At 42.2% G+C, this 15,153-nt stretch overlaps 1 protein-coding gene across 1 annotated transcript in view; it reads right to left on the bottom strand.

The window, feature by feature from the left end:
• The window catches only part of GCN1 (GCN1 activator of EIF2AK4), a 293,771-nt gene that overhangs the window by 51,375 nt on the left and 227,243 nt on the right, over nucleotides 1-15,153 (bottom strand). The window lies entirely within an intron of this gene.

Below are 15,153 nucleotides of genomic sequence, written 5' to 3'. Positions count from 1 at the left end.
GGAGACAAAAGCGACGCCCTTATTTTTTAGCGCCAAATAAGACGCCCACATCATTTGGCGCCTAAATGCTTTTGGCGCCAAAAATGACGCCACATCCGGAACGCCGACATTTTTGGCGCAAAATAACGTCAAAAAAATGACGCAACTTCCGGCGACACGTATGACGCCGGAAACGGAAAAAGAATTTTTGCGCCAAAAAAGTCCGCGCCAAGAATGACGCAATAAAAAGAAGCATTTTCAGCCCCCGCGAGCCTAACAGCCCACAGGAAAAAAAGAGTCAAATTTTTGAAGGTAAGAAAAAATGATTAATTCAAATGCATTTATCCCAAATATGAAACTGACTGTCTGAAAAATAAGGAAAGTTGAACATTCTGAGTCAAGGCAAATAAATGTTTGAATACATATATTTAGAACTTTATAAATAAAGTGCCCAACCATAGCTTAGAGTGTCACAGAAAATAAGATTTACTTACCCCAGGACACTCATCTACATGTTTGTAGAAAGCCAAACCAGTACTGAAACGAGAATCAGCAGAGGTAATGGTATATATAAGAGTATATCGTCGATCTGAAAAGGGAGGTAAGAGATGAATCTCTACGACCGATAACAGAGAACCTATGAAATAGACCCCATAGAAGGAGATCACTGCATTCAAATAGGCAATACTCTCCTCACATCCCTCTGACATTCACTGCACGCTGAGAGGAAAACCGGGCTCCAACTTGCTGCGGAGCGCATATCAACGTAGAATCTAGCACAAACTTACTTCACCACCTCCATCGGAGGCAAAGTTTGTAAAACTGAATTGTGGGTGTGGTGAGGGGTGTATTTATAGGCATTTTAAGGTTTGGGAAACTTTGCCCCTCCTGGTAGGAATGTATATCCCATACGTCACTAGCTCATGGACTCTTGCTAATTACATGAAAGAAAGGGTCTTTCCCTTGAAAGGAATATTTAGTCATTTTGTTTTGGACGACACGTCAGCCGACCATGATCTGAGCCAAAGCGCTCTTCGTGCCATAATGGCAAAACCAGAATTTTTCGCCGCTAACTTAGCTAATTGTAAAGCGGCATCTGTGATAAAAGAACTAGCCAGCTTTAGAGCATGAATTCTATCCATGACTTCGTCATATGAAGTCTCCCTCTGGAGCGACTCCCCCAGCGCCTCAAACCAAAAAGCTGCTGCAGTAGTTACAGGAATAATGCAGGCAATCGGTTGAAGAAGGAAACCTTGCTGAACAAATATTTTCTTTAGTAAACCTTCTAATTTTTTATCCATAGGATCTTTGAAAGCACAACTGTCTTCTATTGGTATGGTTGTGCGCTTGGCTAGCGTTGAAACTGCTCCCTCTACCTTAAGGACCGCCTGCCACACGTCCCGCCTGGGGTCAGTTTTCTTAAAGATAGGGGGGGGGGGGAACTAAAGGTACACCTGGTCTCTCCCACTCCCTAGTCACAATATCCGCCACCCTCTTCGGGATCGGAAACGCATCAGTGTATACAGGGACTTCTAGAAACTTGTCCATTTTACACAATTTCTCTGGGACCACCATGGGGTCGCAATAATCCAGCATAGCTAAAACCTCCTTAAGCAGTACGCGGAGGTGTTCCAGCTTAAATTTAAACGCTAAGGAATCTGATTCTGCCCGCTGAGAAACCTTTCCTGTGTCAGAAATTTCTCCCTCGGACAGCACATCCCTCACTGCCACTTCAGAGTGTTGTGAAGGTACAATGGATAAATCATCTAAAGCTTCTGATTGCTCATCCTCTGTTCTTAAAACTGAGCTATCACGCTTTTTAGGAAAAACTGGCAGTTTGGATAGAGATGCCGCAAGGGAATTATCCATGACTGCTGCTAATTGTTGTAACGTAATAGGGCCCAATGCGCTAGAGGTACTAGGCATCGCTTGCGCGGGCGTAACTGGTGTCGACACATGGGGAGAGGAAGGAGGACTTTCCTCGTTACCTTCCGTCAAAGAATCATCTTGGGCTACATTTTTAAGTGTCACTGCATGGTCTTTAACCCCTTAATGACCGAGGACGTGCAGGGTACGTCCTCAAAAAAAAGGCAGTTAACGCCTGAGGACGTACCCTGCACGTCCTCGGTGTGGAAAGCAGCTGGAAGCGATCCTGCTCGCTTCCAGCTGCTTTCCGGTTATTGCAGTGATGCCTCGATATGGAGGCATCCTGCAATAACCATGTATGGCCATCCGATGCAGAGAGAGCCACTCTGTGGCCCTCTCTGCACCGGACATCGATGGCCGGTATCGTTGGTGGGTGGGAGCCGACGCGGGAGGCGGGTGGCGGCCATCGATGGGCCCAGTGATGTGGAGGGGGGCGGGATCGTGGGCGGGGATGACCGGGGGCGCGCACGGGCGCACGCACGATAGGGAGGGGGTGGGCGCGTGCACGGGAGGGAGCGGGTGGGAACCGCTACACTACAGAAAATATGCACCATAGGATTTGCTAATCAGGGTTCTGAAACGTAATAATAATAAAAATAAAAAGCGAAATCAGGGGGTGTTGGGTTAGTATGTGGGAGGGAAGCTACACTACAGAAAAAAAAATGGGGAAAAATAAAAAAACAACAACATTTTATTCTGCAAATTGGGTACTGGCAGATAGCTGCCAGTACCCAAGATGGCCCCCAAAAAGGCAAAGGGGGATGGTTAGAGAGATGTTTGAGGGGGGATCAGGGAGGTTGGGGGCTAAGGGGGATCCTAAACAGCAGCATATGTAAATATGCTATACAATTTTTTTTAAAAAAAAACAAAGATTCCCTTTATTTTTGTACTGGCAGACATTCTGCCAGTACTTAAGATGGCGGGGAAAATTGTGGGGGAGGGAAGGGAGCTGTTTGGGAGGGATCAGGGGGTGTGTGATGTGTCAGGTGGGAGGCTGATCTCTACACTAAAGCTAAAATTAACCCTACAAGCTACCTAATTAACCCCTTCACTGCTAGACATAATACACGTGTGATGTGCAGCGGCATTTAGCGGCCTTCTAATTACCAAAAAGCAACGCCAAAGTCATATATGTCTGCTATTTCTGAACAAAGGGGATCCCAGAGAAGCATTTACAACCATTTGTGACATAATTGCTCAAGCTGCTTGTAAATGATTTCAGTGAGAAACCTAAAATTGTGAAAAATGTAACGTTTTTTTAAATTTGATCGCATCTGGCGGTGAAATGGTGGTATGAAATATACCAAAATGGGCCTAGATCAATACTTTGGGTTGACTACTACACTAAAGCTAAAATTAACCCTAGAAGCTCCCTACATGCTCCCTAATTAACCCCTTCACTGCTGGGCATAATACACTTGTGGTGCGCAGTGGCATTTAGCGTCCTAATTACCAAAAAGCAACAACAAAAGCCATACATGTCTGCTATTTCTGAACAAAGGGGATCCCAGAGAATAATTTACAACCATTTATGCCATAATTGCACAAGTTGTTTGTAAATAATTTCAGTGAGAAACCTAAAGTTTGTGAAAAAAATTGTGAAAAAGTGAACGATTTTCTTTATTTGATTGCATTTGGCGGTGAAATGGTGGCATGAAATATACCAAAATGGGCCTAGATCAATACTTTGGGGTGTCTTCTAAAAAAAAATATATACATGTTAAGGGATATTCAGGGATTCCTGAAAGATATCAGTGTCCCAATGTAACTAGCGCTAATTTTGAAAAAAAGGGGTTTGGAAATAGCAAAGTGCTACTTGTATTTATGGCCCTATAACTTGCAAAAAAAGCAAAGAACCTGTACACATTGGGTATTTCTAAACTCAGGACAAAATTTAGAAACTATTTAGCATGGGTGTTTTTTGGTGGTTGTAGATGTGTAACAGATTTTGGGGGTCAAAGTTAGAAAAAGTGTGTTTTTTTCCATTTTTTCCTCATATTATATAATTTTTTTTATAGTAAATTATAAGATATGATGAAAATAATGGTATCTTTAAAAAGTCCACTTAATGGCGAGAAAAACGGTATATAATATGTGTGGATACAGTAAATGAGTAAGAGGAAAATTACAGCTAAACACAAACACTGCAGAAATGTAAAAATAGCCTTGGTCGCAAACGGCCAGAAAATGGAAAAGTGCTGCGGTCATTAAGGGGTTAAAATGTTTAGATACCTTAGCACACTTTAAACACAAATGTAAAGGGGGTACCGCCATGGCTATTAAACACATAGAACAAGGTCTATCTGTAGGCTCAGACATGTTAAACAGACTTAGACAGCACTCAAATACAGTAAAATAAAATTTTTGAAAAAACTGTACTGTGCCTTTAAATAATAAAAAGCGCACACTTTTTTACTAAGCCTCAAAAAAACATCCAATCTTTATGAAATTTTCCCCATATGATCCTAATGCTTTGAAATGATTGCACAGTAAATTTCAAGACAATTAACCCCTTAATGCCCAAACCGGAGCAAATTAAAGCTGGCAACCGGTTAGCAAACTACAGCACCATGCCACAGCCTCTGCTGTGGCCCTACCTTCCTTGGGGATTAGTTTTGAACGAAAATAAGCCTCTCTGAAGTAGTCAAGTAATCTTTGGACTCTTTACGTGAAGCTGCATGAAGCTGTCTGTCAAATCAACTGCGCTACTGAGGCGCAAATTTTAGGCCCCCTTCACTCCGGAGTTGTGGGGCCTTCCCAAGACAAAATAGGTGTCTAAATATATGCCATGCGGAATAAACCCCAAAAAAGCGTTCTAAATGTAATACAAACTTGTACAAATATCAGATTTTTGTAATAAAATAATCGATTGCCCCTTAACAGTGTCCACCAGCGTTTTGAGCCCTTTTAACTAAGCCTTCCTTCTATACTAAGTCTCAGAATATGGCTTACCTTCCCCACATGGGGATTCTTGTCAGTCTTCTAGCATTACTAAGTCTTGACTAGAAAAAAGTGACTGAACATACCTTATAGCAGTTAAGCCTGCAAACTGTTCCCCCCAACTTAAGTTTTCTGGTACTCAACAGTCCTGTGTGGGAACAGCAATGGATTTTAGTTACAACATGCTAAAATCGTTTTCCTCTCAGCAGAAATCTTCATCACTTTCTGCCACAGAGTAAATAGTACAAACCGGCACTATTTTAAAATAACAAACTCTTGATTGAAGAAATAAAAACTACAAATCTAACACCACATTCACTTTACCCTCCCGTGGAGATGCTACATGTTAGAGCGGCAAAGAGAATGACTGGGGGGGCGGAGCCTGAGGGGGAGCTATATGGACAGCTCTGCTGTGTGCTCTCTTTGCCACTTCCTGTAGGGAATGAGAATATCCCACAACTAAGGATGAATCCATGGACTGGATACACCAAGTAAGAGAAAATGAAATAGTGAGAAGGGAAGTAAAGAAAATTGACGACAAAGTGTTCTAAAATATAGGAACGAACAAGTAAAGAATAGTGAAATTACAAAAATAAAATAAATATTACCTTTATAACGCAATACAATGAAGACAGGATATGTGTAGAAAAAAATCTTAAAAAGCATTGGAGAATTCTGAAATCAGACCCACATTTAGGGATATCCCTACCAAATATTCCAAAATTTGTGTATAGAACAGCAGTATCACAGCCCCCACGATGAAGAAAGGTAGAAATAAACCAGAGAAGGGTGTACTAGGAGAAGAAAATAAAAAGTTTCTATCCTCGTAAAATTTGCAAAGCAGGTAGACACACAGATAAGATAAAGAGGGGCAGAGAATATAATATTAAAGACACTATAAGATGTATGGATAAAAATATATATGCATTGCCAGTGGACTGCGTGTACCTCCTTGATGATTGATATAGGCTACCACTGTGATATTGTCCAACTGGAAACGGATACATTTCTCCTCCTTTAACAGAGGCCATGCCTGAAGAATTGCTCGAAGTTCCAGAATGTTTATTGGTAACCTTGCCTCTAAAGACAGAGATTGTCTGACAGATGAATCCAGAACTATTTGTTGCTGAGCATGGATAGTTGAAGGGGACATAAGTGAAAGCTGGCAAAAGGAAGTGTCTGAAGCGGATACCATAAGACCCACTACCTCCATGCACTGAGCTACAGATGGCAAAATGGATTACTCTGCAAAGAGTGAAATGCTCTCTGGAGTTTTAACCTGAGTGGTTCCATTAGGAACAGACGAATATGGACAATATATTATGACTCCTAAAAATAGAACCACTGTAACAGGCTTTTCGGAACAATGATCTTCAAACCATGGTTTTGGAGAAATCATAGAAGCTTGCGAGTATGTGTGATCGCTAATGACCAGAGAAGGAGCTTACACCAGTATGTCGTCCAGATACGGTGCAATTGAGTTCCCTGGGCTCTGATTACTGCTAACAGAGCATTTAACACCTTTGTAAAGATGCAGAGCTGTTGCCAGACCAAATGGAAGAGCGACAAACTGGTAAGAAAACCTCAGGAACAGATAGTGATCCCTGTGGATGGGAATGTGCAGGTATGCATCCTTGAGGTTTATTGTGGTAATAAATTGGCAATATTGTGCGAATGGTTTCCATCTTGAAAGTGGGAACCCTGACAAACATGTTTAACATCTTTAGGTTTAAGACAGGTCTATAGGTTCGTTCCTTTTTTGGGACAAAAAACAGATTGGAGTAAAACCCTAGATCCTGTTGAGGTACAGTTACTGTGATAATTACCCCTATATCCTCTAATTCGCAAACACATTGTAGAAATGCAGCCACCTTTGACTTAAAGGGACTTAATACTCATATGCTAAATCACTTGAAACTGATGCAGTATAACTGTAAAACGCTGACAGGAAAATATCACCTGAGCATCTCTATGTAAAAAAAGAAGATATTTTACCTCACAATTTCCTCAGTTCAGCAGAGTAAATTCTATGTAAAAAAAATATACTTCAGCTGTTGCTCAGCTGCAGGTAAAAAAAAATAAAAAAATGAAGAAATGAACAGCAGCCAATCAGCATCAGCAGTGCTGAGGTCATGAAATCTTTTACTGTGATCTCATGAGATTTCATAGTAAACTTCCTTAAACTGAAAAGGGAAATAAGATGAGTGTGCACGTAAGCTCACTCCCTTAGCGGTCCCGGGACAGACATACTGTTTGTGCAACAAGACAGACAGAGCAGATATCTGTCCCTTTAGAGAACTAGCTGACAGACCTTTCTCCAAACCCTCTTGGAGAAAGTAAAGAATCCTAGGGATTTTGATTCTACTCCAAGAAAAACCCTTGGATTCGCACCAACGGATATAATTGTGCCATATCTTATGGTAAATCTTTCTAGTCACAGGCTTTCTGGCTTGAACCAGAGTATCTATAACTGAATCTGAAAACCCACGCTTAGATAGAATCAAGCGTTCAATTTCCAAGCAGTCAGTTGCAGAGAGACTAGATTTGGATGTTCGAATGGACCTTGTACTAGAAGATCCTGTCTCAAAGGTAGCTTCCATGGTGGAGCCGATGACATATTCACCAGGTCTGCATACCAAGTCCTGCGTGGCCACGCAGGAGCTATTAGGATCACCGAGGCCTTCTCCTGTCTGATCCTGGCTACCAGCCTGGGAAGGAGAGGGAACGGTGGAAACACATAAGCTAGATTGAACGACCAAGGCGCCACTAATGCATCCACCAGTGTCGCCCTGGGATCCCTGGATCTGGACCCGTATCGAGGAACTTTGAAGTTCTGACGAGACGCCATCAGATCCATATCTGGAGTGCCCCATAGTTGAGATAACTGGGCAAAGACCTCCGGGTGGAGTTCCCACTCCCCCGGATGGAAAGTCTGACGACTCAAATAATCCGCCTCCCAGTTGTCTACCCCTGGGATGTGGATTGCAGATAGGTGGCAGGAGTGATCCTCCGCCCATTTGATGATCTTGGATACCTCTCTCATCGCCAAGGAACTCTTTGTTCCCCCCTGATGATTGATGTACGCTACAGTCGTCATGTTGTCCGACTGAAATCTTATAAATCTGGCCTTCGCTAGGTGAGGCCAGGCCAGGAGCGCATTGAATATCGCTCTCAGTTCCAAAATGTTTATCGGGAGAAGGGACTCTTCCCGAGACCATAGACCCTGAGCTTTCAGGGAGTCCCAGACCGCGCCCCAGCCTAAGAGACTGGCATCGGTCGTGACGATGACCCACTCTGGTCTGCGGAAACTCATTCCCTGAGACAGGTGATCCTGAGTCAACCACCAGCGGAGTGAGTCTCTGGTTACCTGGTCTACTTGAATCTAGGGAGACAAGTCTGCATAATCCCCATTCCACTGTTTGAGCATGCACAGTTGCAATGGTCTTAGATGAATTCGAGCAAAAGGAACCACGTCCATTGCTGCAACCATTAGTCCTATTACCTCCATGCACTGAGCTATGGAAGACTGAGGAATAGCTTGAAGAACTTGACAAGCGTTTAGAAGTTTTAATTTTCTAAACTCTGTCAGAAAAATCTTCATTTCTACAGAATCTATTATTGTTCCCAGAAAGGGAACCCGTGTAGACGGGGACAGGGAACTCTTTTCTACGTTCACCTTCCACCCGTGGGACCTGAGAAAAGCTAATACAATGTCTGTATGAGCCCTTGATCTGGAAAGGGACGACGCTTGGATTAGGATGTCGTCTAAGTAAGGTGCCACCGCAATGCCCCTCGGTCTTAGAACCGCTAGTATGGACCCTAGCATTTTTGTGAAAATTCTGGGAGCAGTGGCTAAACCGAACGGAAGAGCCACGAACTGGTAATGTTTGTCCAGAAAGGCGAACCTTAGGAACTGATGATGATCTTTGTGGATAGGAATATGTAGGTACGCATCCTTTAAGTCCACGGTAGTCATGTATTGACCCTCCTGGATTGTTGGTAAAATCGTTCGAATGGTTTCCATTTTGAATGATGGAACTCTGAGGAATTTGTTTAGAATTTTTAAATCCAGAATTGGCCTGAAAGTTCCCTCTTTTTTGGGAACTACGAACAGGTTTGAGTAAAAACCCAGACCTTGTTCCGCTGTTGGAACTGGGTGTATCACTCCCATCTTTAATAGGTCTCCTACGCAATGTAAGAATGCCTGTCTCTTTATCTGGTCTGAAGATAAGCAAGACATGTGGAACCTTCCCCTTGGAGGAAGTTCCTTGAACTCTAGAAGATACCCCTGAGAGACTATTTCTAGTGCCCAGGAATCCGGAACATCTCTTGCCCAAGCCTGAGCAAAGAGAGAAAGTCTGCCCCCTACTAGATCCGGTCCCGGATCGGGGGCTACCCCTTCATGATGTCTTGGTAGCAGCAGCAGGCTTCTTGGCCTGTTTACCCTTGTTCCAGTCTTGCATTGGTTTCCATGCTGGTTTAGGCTGGGAAGCGTTACCCTCTTGTCTAGAGGCTGCAGAGTTAGGAGACGGTCCGTTCCTGAAATTGCGAAAGGAACGAAAATTAGATTTGTTCTTAGCCTTGAAAGGCCTATCCTGTGGGAGGGCATGGCCCTTTCCCCCAGTGATGTCTGAAATAATCTCCTTCAATTCTGGCCCAAAAAGGGTCTTACCCTTGAAAGGAATATTAAGCAGTTTTGTCTTGGACGACACATCCGCCGACCAAGATTTTAGCCAAAGCGCTCTGCGCGCCACTAAAACCTGAATTTTTCGCCGCTAATTTAGCCAATTGAAAAGCGGCATCTAAAATAAAGGAATTAGCCAACTTTAGTGCGTGAATTCTGTCCATGACTTCCTCATATGGAGTCTCCTTATGGAGCGAATTTTCTAGTTCCTCGAACCAAAAAGACGCCGCCGTAGTGACAGGAATAATGCACGAAATTGGTTGGAGAAGGAAGCCTTGCTGAACAAATATCTTTTTAAGCAATCCTTCCAATTTTTTATCCATAGGATCTTTGAAAGCACAACTGTCCTCAATGGGAATAGTTGTGCGCTTGGCCAACGTAGAAACTGCCCCCTCAACCTTAGGGACTGTTTGCCATGCGTCCCTTCTGGGGTCGACAATGGCGAACATCTTCTTAAATATAGGAGGTGGGACAAAAGGTATACCTGGCTTCTCCCACTCCTTGGTCACTATGTCCGCCACCCTCTTGGGTATCGGAAAGGCATCAGCGTGCACAGGGAGCTCTAGGAATTTGTCCATTTTGCACAATTTGTCTGGAATCACCAAAGAGTCACAATCATCAAGAGTAGTTAGCACCTCCTTAAGCAGGGCGCAGAGATGTTCTAACTTAAATTTAAATGCCACGATATCAGGTTCTGCCTGCTAAGAAACTTTTCCTGAATCAGAAATTTCTCCCTCAGACAGACCCTCCCTCACTGCCAATTCAGACTGGTGTGAGGGTATAACAGAAAAATTATCGTCAGCGCCCACTTGCTCATCCTCTGTATTTAAAACTGAGCAATCACGCTTTCTGGGAAATGCTGGCAGTTTGGATAAAACATTTGCTATAGAATTATCCATTACTGCAGTTAATTGCTGCATAGTAACAAGCATTGGCGCGCTAGATGTACTAGGTGTCGCCTGCGCGGGCAAAACTGGTGTTGACACAGAAGGAGAGGATGATGAACTATCCCCATTACCTTCATTTGAAGAATCATCTTGGGCAACCTTATTAAATGTGACAGTACTGTCCTTACTTTGTTTGGACGCCATGGCACAATTTGAACATACATTTAAAGGGGGAACCACCTTGGCCTCCATACACACAGAACATATGCTATCTGAAGGTATAGACATGTTAGACAGACTTTGGCAGGCTATTAATGCAATAAAACCATTTTTAAACAAAACCATTACTGTCTCTTTAAATAATAAACAGAGCACACTTTATTTCTGAATGTTTGAAAAACTATGAAGGAAATATCCGATCTTTACAAAATGCTTTACAAAGCATTAAGACACCCTAGTGTCTTAATGCTTTGAAAGTATTGCACACCAAATTTCAAGTCTCTAACCCCTTAAATGAGCAAACCGGAGCTAATTGTTCAATTTACCAGTTTAAACCCACTACAGTCCCTGCCACAGCCTTTGCTGCAGCTTTTACCTTCCTTGGGGGTTATTCACCACAGAAATAAGCCTTCTTGAAATCGTTTTTATGGCCACAGGACCCTCTCACATTAAGCTGCATGCACTGCTTCCAAAAGTAACTGCGCAACTGAGGCGTGAAAATGAGGCCTCCTCCCTCTGCATACCAGAGTGAAGGGGCCTTCCTGACTAGATTAGGTGTCTAAACAACTGCCAGGCGTAATAAAAACGTTCCCAAAGGTGTTTCAAAGTCACAAAACACTCCAAAAGTCATATAAATAATATATAAATCAATCGATTTAGCCCACAATAGTGTCAACCAGTATAGAGCCCATTTATAAGCCTTCATTCTGTTATGAGTCTAAGAAAATGGCTTACCGATCCCATAAGGGAAAATGACAGTCTTCTAGCATTACTATGTCTTGAAAAGAGACTAGTCATACCTGGAGCAGAAAAGTCTGCAAACTGTTCCCCCCAACTGAAGTTCTCTGGTTTCAACAGTCCTGCGTGGGAACAGCAATGGATTTTAGTTACTGTTGCTAAAATCATACTCCTCTTTTAACAGAACTCTTCATCACTTTCTGTTGTAGAGTAAATAGTACAAACCGGCACTATTTTAAAATAACAAACTCTTGATAGAAGAAATAAAACTACAACTAACACCACATACTCTTTACCATCCCCGTGGAGATGCTACTTGTTCAGAGCTGGCAAAGAGAATGACTGGGGGGCGGAGCCAGAGGGGGGACTATATGGACAGCTCTTGCTGTGTGATCTCTTTGCCATTTCCTGTAGGGGAAGAGAATATCCCACAAGTAAGGATGAAGCCGTGGACCGGACACACCAATGTAGGAGAAAATACTGTTTCAAACCGAGGGGTCTTGGACTGACCTGCAGCAGGCTTTCTGAAAGAGACTCAGTCTGCCCCCTACCAACACAGATTCTGGTTCGGGGGCCACACCTTCATGCTGATTTAGTGGTGTTGTTGGACTTTTTGGATTGCTTGGACCTTGACCACGAAGAACCAGGCTGACATGGAGAGCTCAGGTTTCTGATTAGAGGTCGACTTCAGTTTCATTTCTTTCACTCCTCAGAAGATCAGATTTCCTCTTCTGTTCTTTCCTTTGGATTTTTTTTATCCTAAGGAAGAAAAGCTAATTTCCCACCAGTGACTGTCTTAATAATGGAGTCCAAGTCTGAACCGAACAGAATCTTCCCTTGGAAGCAAAGAGTCTTCAGTATATTTTTAGAGATCATGTCTGCTTACCAAGATTTTAACCATGAGGATCTCCTTGCCATCACTGTCATATAGATATGTTTGACATTGATCTTAATAATCTTTATTACCACATTGCAAATGAATGTTTGAGCCATTTTAAGTGCTTTAATGCAGTTCTGTAAATCCTCAGTAGAGGAATTGTCTCCTACCATCTTGGCTACGGAATCACACCCTAGTGTTCCTGCTGCAGCCACACAGGTGAGAGAAACAGCCTGTCTAAGCAGTAGACCTGTTTGCAGAAAGTTTCCCTAACAAAGACTTTAATTTGCAGTCCATTGTGTCTCTAAAAGAAGTGCTATCCTCCATAGGGATAGTCGGTTGTATGTTTGGCGAGAGTGGAAATAGCCCCATCAACCTTAGGGATTGTTTCCCACAGTTCCAAATTCTGTTCTGGAATGGGGTACATTTTCCTAAATCTTGTTGAAGCGGCGTAAGGTACGCCAGGCTTTGCCCATTCCTTAGCAATATAATCAGAGACCCAATCAGGGACCAAAAAACACCTGTGGAAGTTTTGGTGGAGCTTTGAAAAATATATTTAACTGATTAATAGGCTTGTTTTCAGCAGGTTTTTCCTCAGAAATGTCTTTAATACCTCCGGCAATAAATTGCCCTAGATCTTAAGGCATAGTCAGGATCAAACACAGGCTCCTGTTCATCTGATGACACTTACCCATCAGAACTAGATATATTTGCATTTTCAGAGTCAGAGCTTTGTAAGAGAGCAGGAACTTGGGGTTGAGGGGAAGGATTTTGCACATTAACCTCATGAGACTGAGATAAATCCCCAGATGTGGGCTTATGCTTACTTGGTTTGGGGATTGCTGCCAAACAATATGTCAGAATTTTATACATGCTGCTTTTAAATTCAGGACGCCAGACTACCGTGTGTTAAGAGGAATCCCTAGTCTATTAAGAAAAACAACAGTTTAACTTATCTTAACACAAACAGCTGACACTATTGTGTTAAAGGGGCAGTCTAGTCAAAATTAAACTTTCATGATTCAGATAGGGCATGACATTTTAAACAAACTCTGCAACTGACTTTTATCATTACTTTTGCTTTGTTCCCTTGGTGGTATTTTTGAAAAGCTAAACTTAGCTAGGCTCAAACTGATTTCTAAACCGTTAAAAACCCGCCTCTTAACTCAGAGCATTTTGAAAGTTTTTCACAGTTAGACAGTACTAGTTCATGTATGTCATATAGATAACATTGCACTCACTCCCATGGAGTTATTTAGGAGTCTGCACTGATAGGCTAAACTGCATGTCTGTCAAAAGCACTGAGATAATGGGGCAGTCTGCATAGGCTTAGATACAAGGTAATCACAGATACATATATAAACATATATTAATATAGCTGTGTTGGTTATGCAAAAATAGGGAATGGGTAATAAAGGGAATACAGTATCTTTTTAAACAAAAATTCTGGTGTAGACTGTCCCTTTAAGATAAGTTAAACTGTTGTTTTTCTTAATAGACTAGGGATTCCTCTTAACACACGGTAGTCTGGCGGATGTGCTTCAGGCAATACATTCCCCCTTATCTTATTGTTGATTAGCATTTTTTCACTTATTTTGTGTAATTGAAGATGACATACAGGAAGGCAGCTGTTACCCAAATTTACTATTTTATATCACCCTTTTAATGTGGGACAATTAGTCAATTTTTATTTAATGTAATAAATGTTAAGTTTTACAGTCCTTTTCTAACCCTACCTATCACTACACTTGCTAGTGACCACCTCACACATAGTTGTAAGTGTGCCACATAATGTTTATTTTTCTTTGTCTCCTTTTTATACTATATCATTATTCATAACATTAGGCACTGCCTCATTGAGTTACATAGGCATACCTCAGGAGGATTTCTAGGTGGTCCCTGACACCATAATCCCTGACATTTCTTGTTGGGGTTTCTTTTCCCCTAAATAAATATCAGTGGGGACAGAAACAGTTTGTTTCATATTTGTACTTATATAACAGCAAACAATGATACCTTATATAATAAATAGTACAGAGAAAATCTATACTGTATAATAAATAGTACATAGAAAACACGGTAGCGTGCACACTATAAAAACACTTCTTCAGACACTTGTACAATCTTCCAATGTAGTAAGTTTAACAAGCCCCAAGAAGTAAGTGAAGCCCTTACGCACCCCTGGGCAGCTCCTGTATGGGTACTCGCCCCCTTTCTGGGACTGGCAGGCACTTAAAATCAAGTTAGAATCTGTTAAAGATCAGGCCCCAACTGTTGCAGGTGAAATCTAGTCACAGAGGCTCCAAATAGCTGAGAGAAAAGGCCAGTAACAAAAAGGGGACAGGGCTATCGCCAGGAGTAAAGCAAGTGAATTGGCAATAATAAAAAACAAAAAAAACACTTTTGAATGTTTAAAAGTAAAATAAAAGTGTACCAAGCATAATAACCCTATAAATCCTAGTAAAATATGTTCCCCAGCTTAACCGGAGCCTGCACTATAGCACCGCATCATGCATAAAACTATTCAAAGTTTTCTTAAAGGGCCATGCTCAAAAAGTTATCTCAAAATCTGCCAGAGGGTTAAAAAGGGTCAGAGGCTTCACTAATAGTGTTCCCAATGCTAGTAGAACTATAAGGGACATGATACGGAGAAAAACATTGTGTCATGAGGGACACAGGTTAAGTCCCCTGGCTATGCTGTACCTACAAATAGCCTCTGGGCTGTGTCTGTGCTGTGTAAAGGCACTTTTACCTTACGCAGCACCCCTCCACTTGCTTACCAGGCATGTCATCTATGTCAATGCAGTTGCAGCAGTAGAGAGCCCATCTAGTGCAAGTAAAAAATACTGCAGAGGATTGCAGTAGGAAATATCGGAGTCCCACAGGGAGAGGCTATAGACGAG

This window comes from Bombina bombina, chromosome 2, assembly GCF_027579735.1.
Source record: "Bombina bombina isolate aBomBom1 chromosome 2, aBomBom1.pri, whole genome shotgun sequence".
NCBI lineage: Eukaryota > Metazoa > Chordata > Amphibia > Anura > Bombinatoridae > Bombina > Bombina bombina.
The sequence above is the reverse complement of the archived record's forward strand: the minus strand, read 5'-3'. Positions and strand labels throughout refer to the sequence as shown.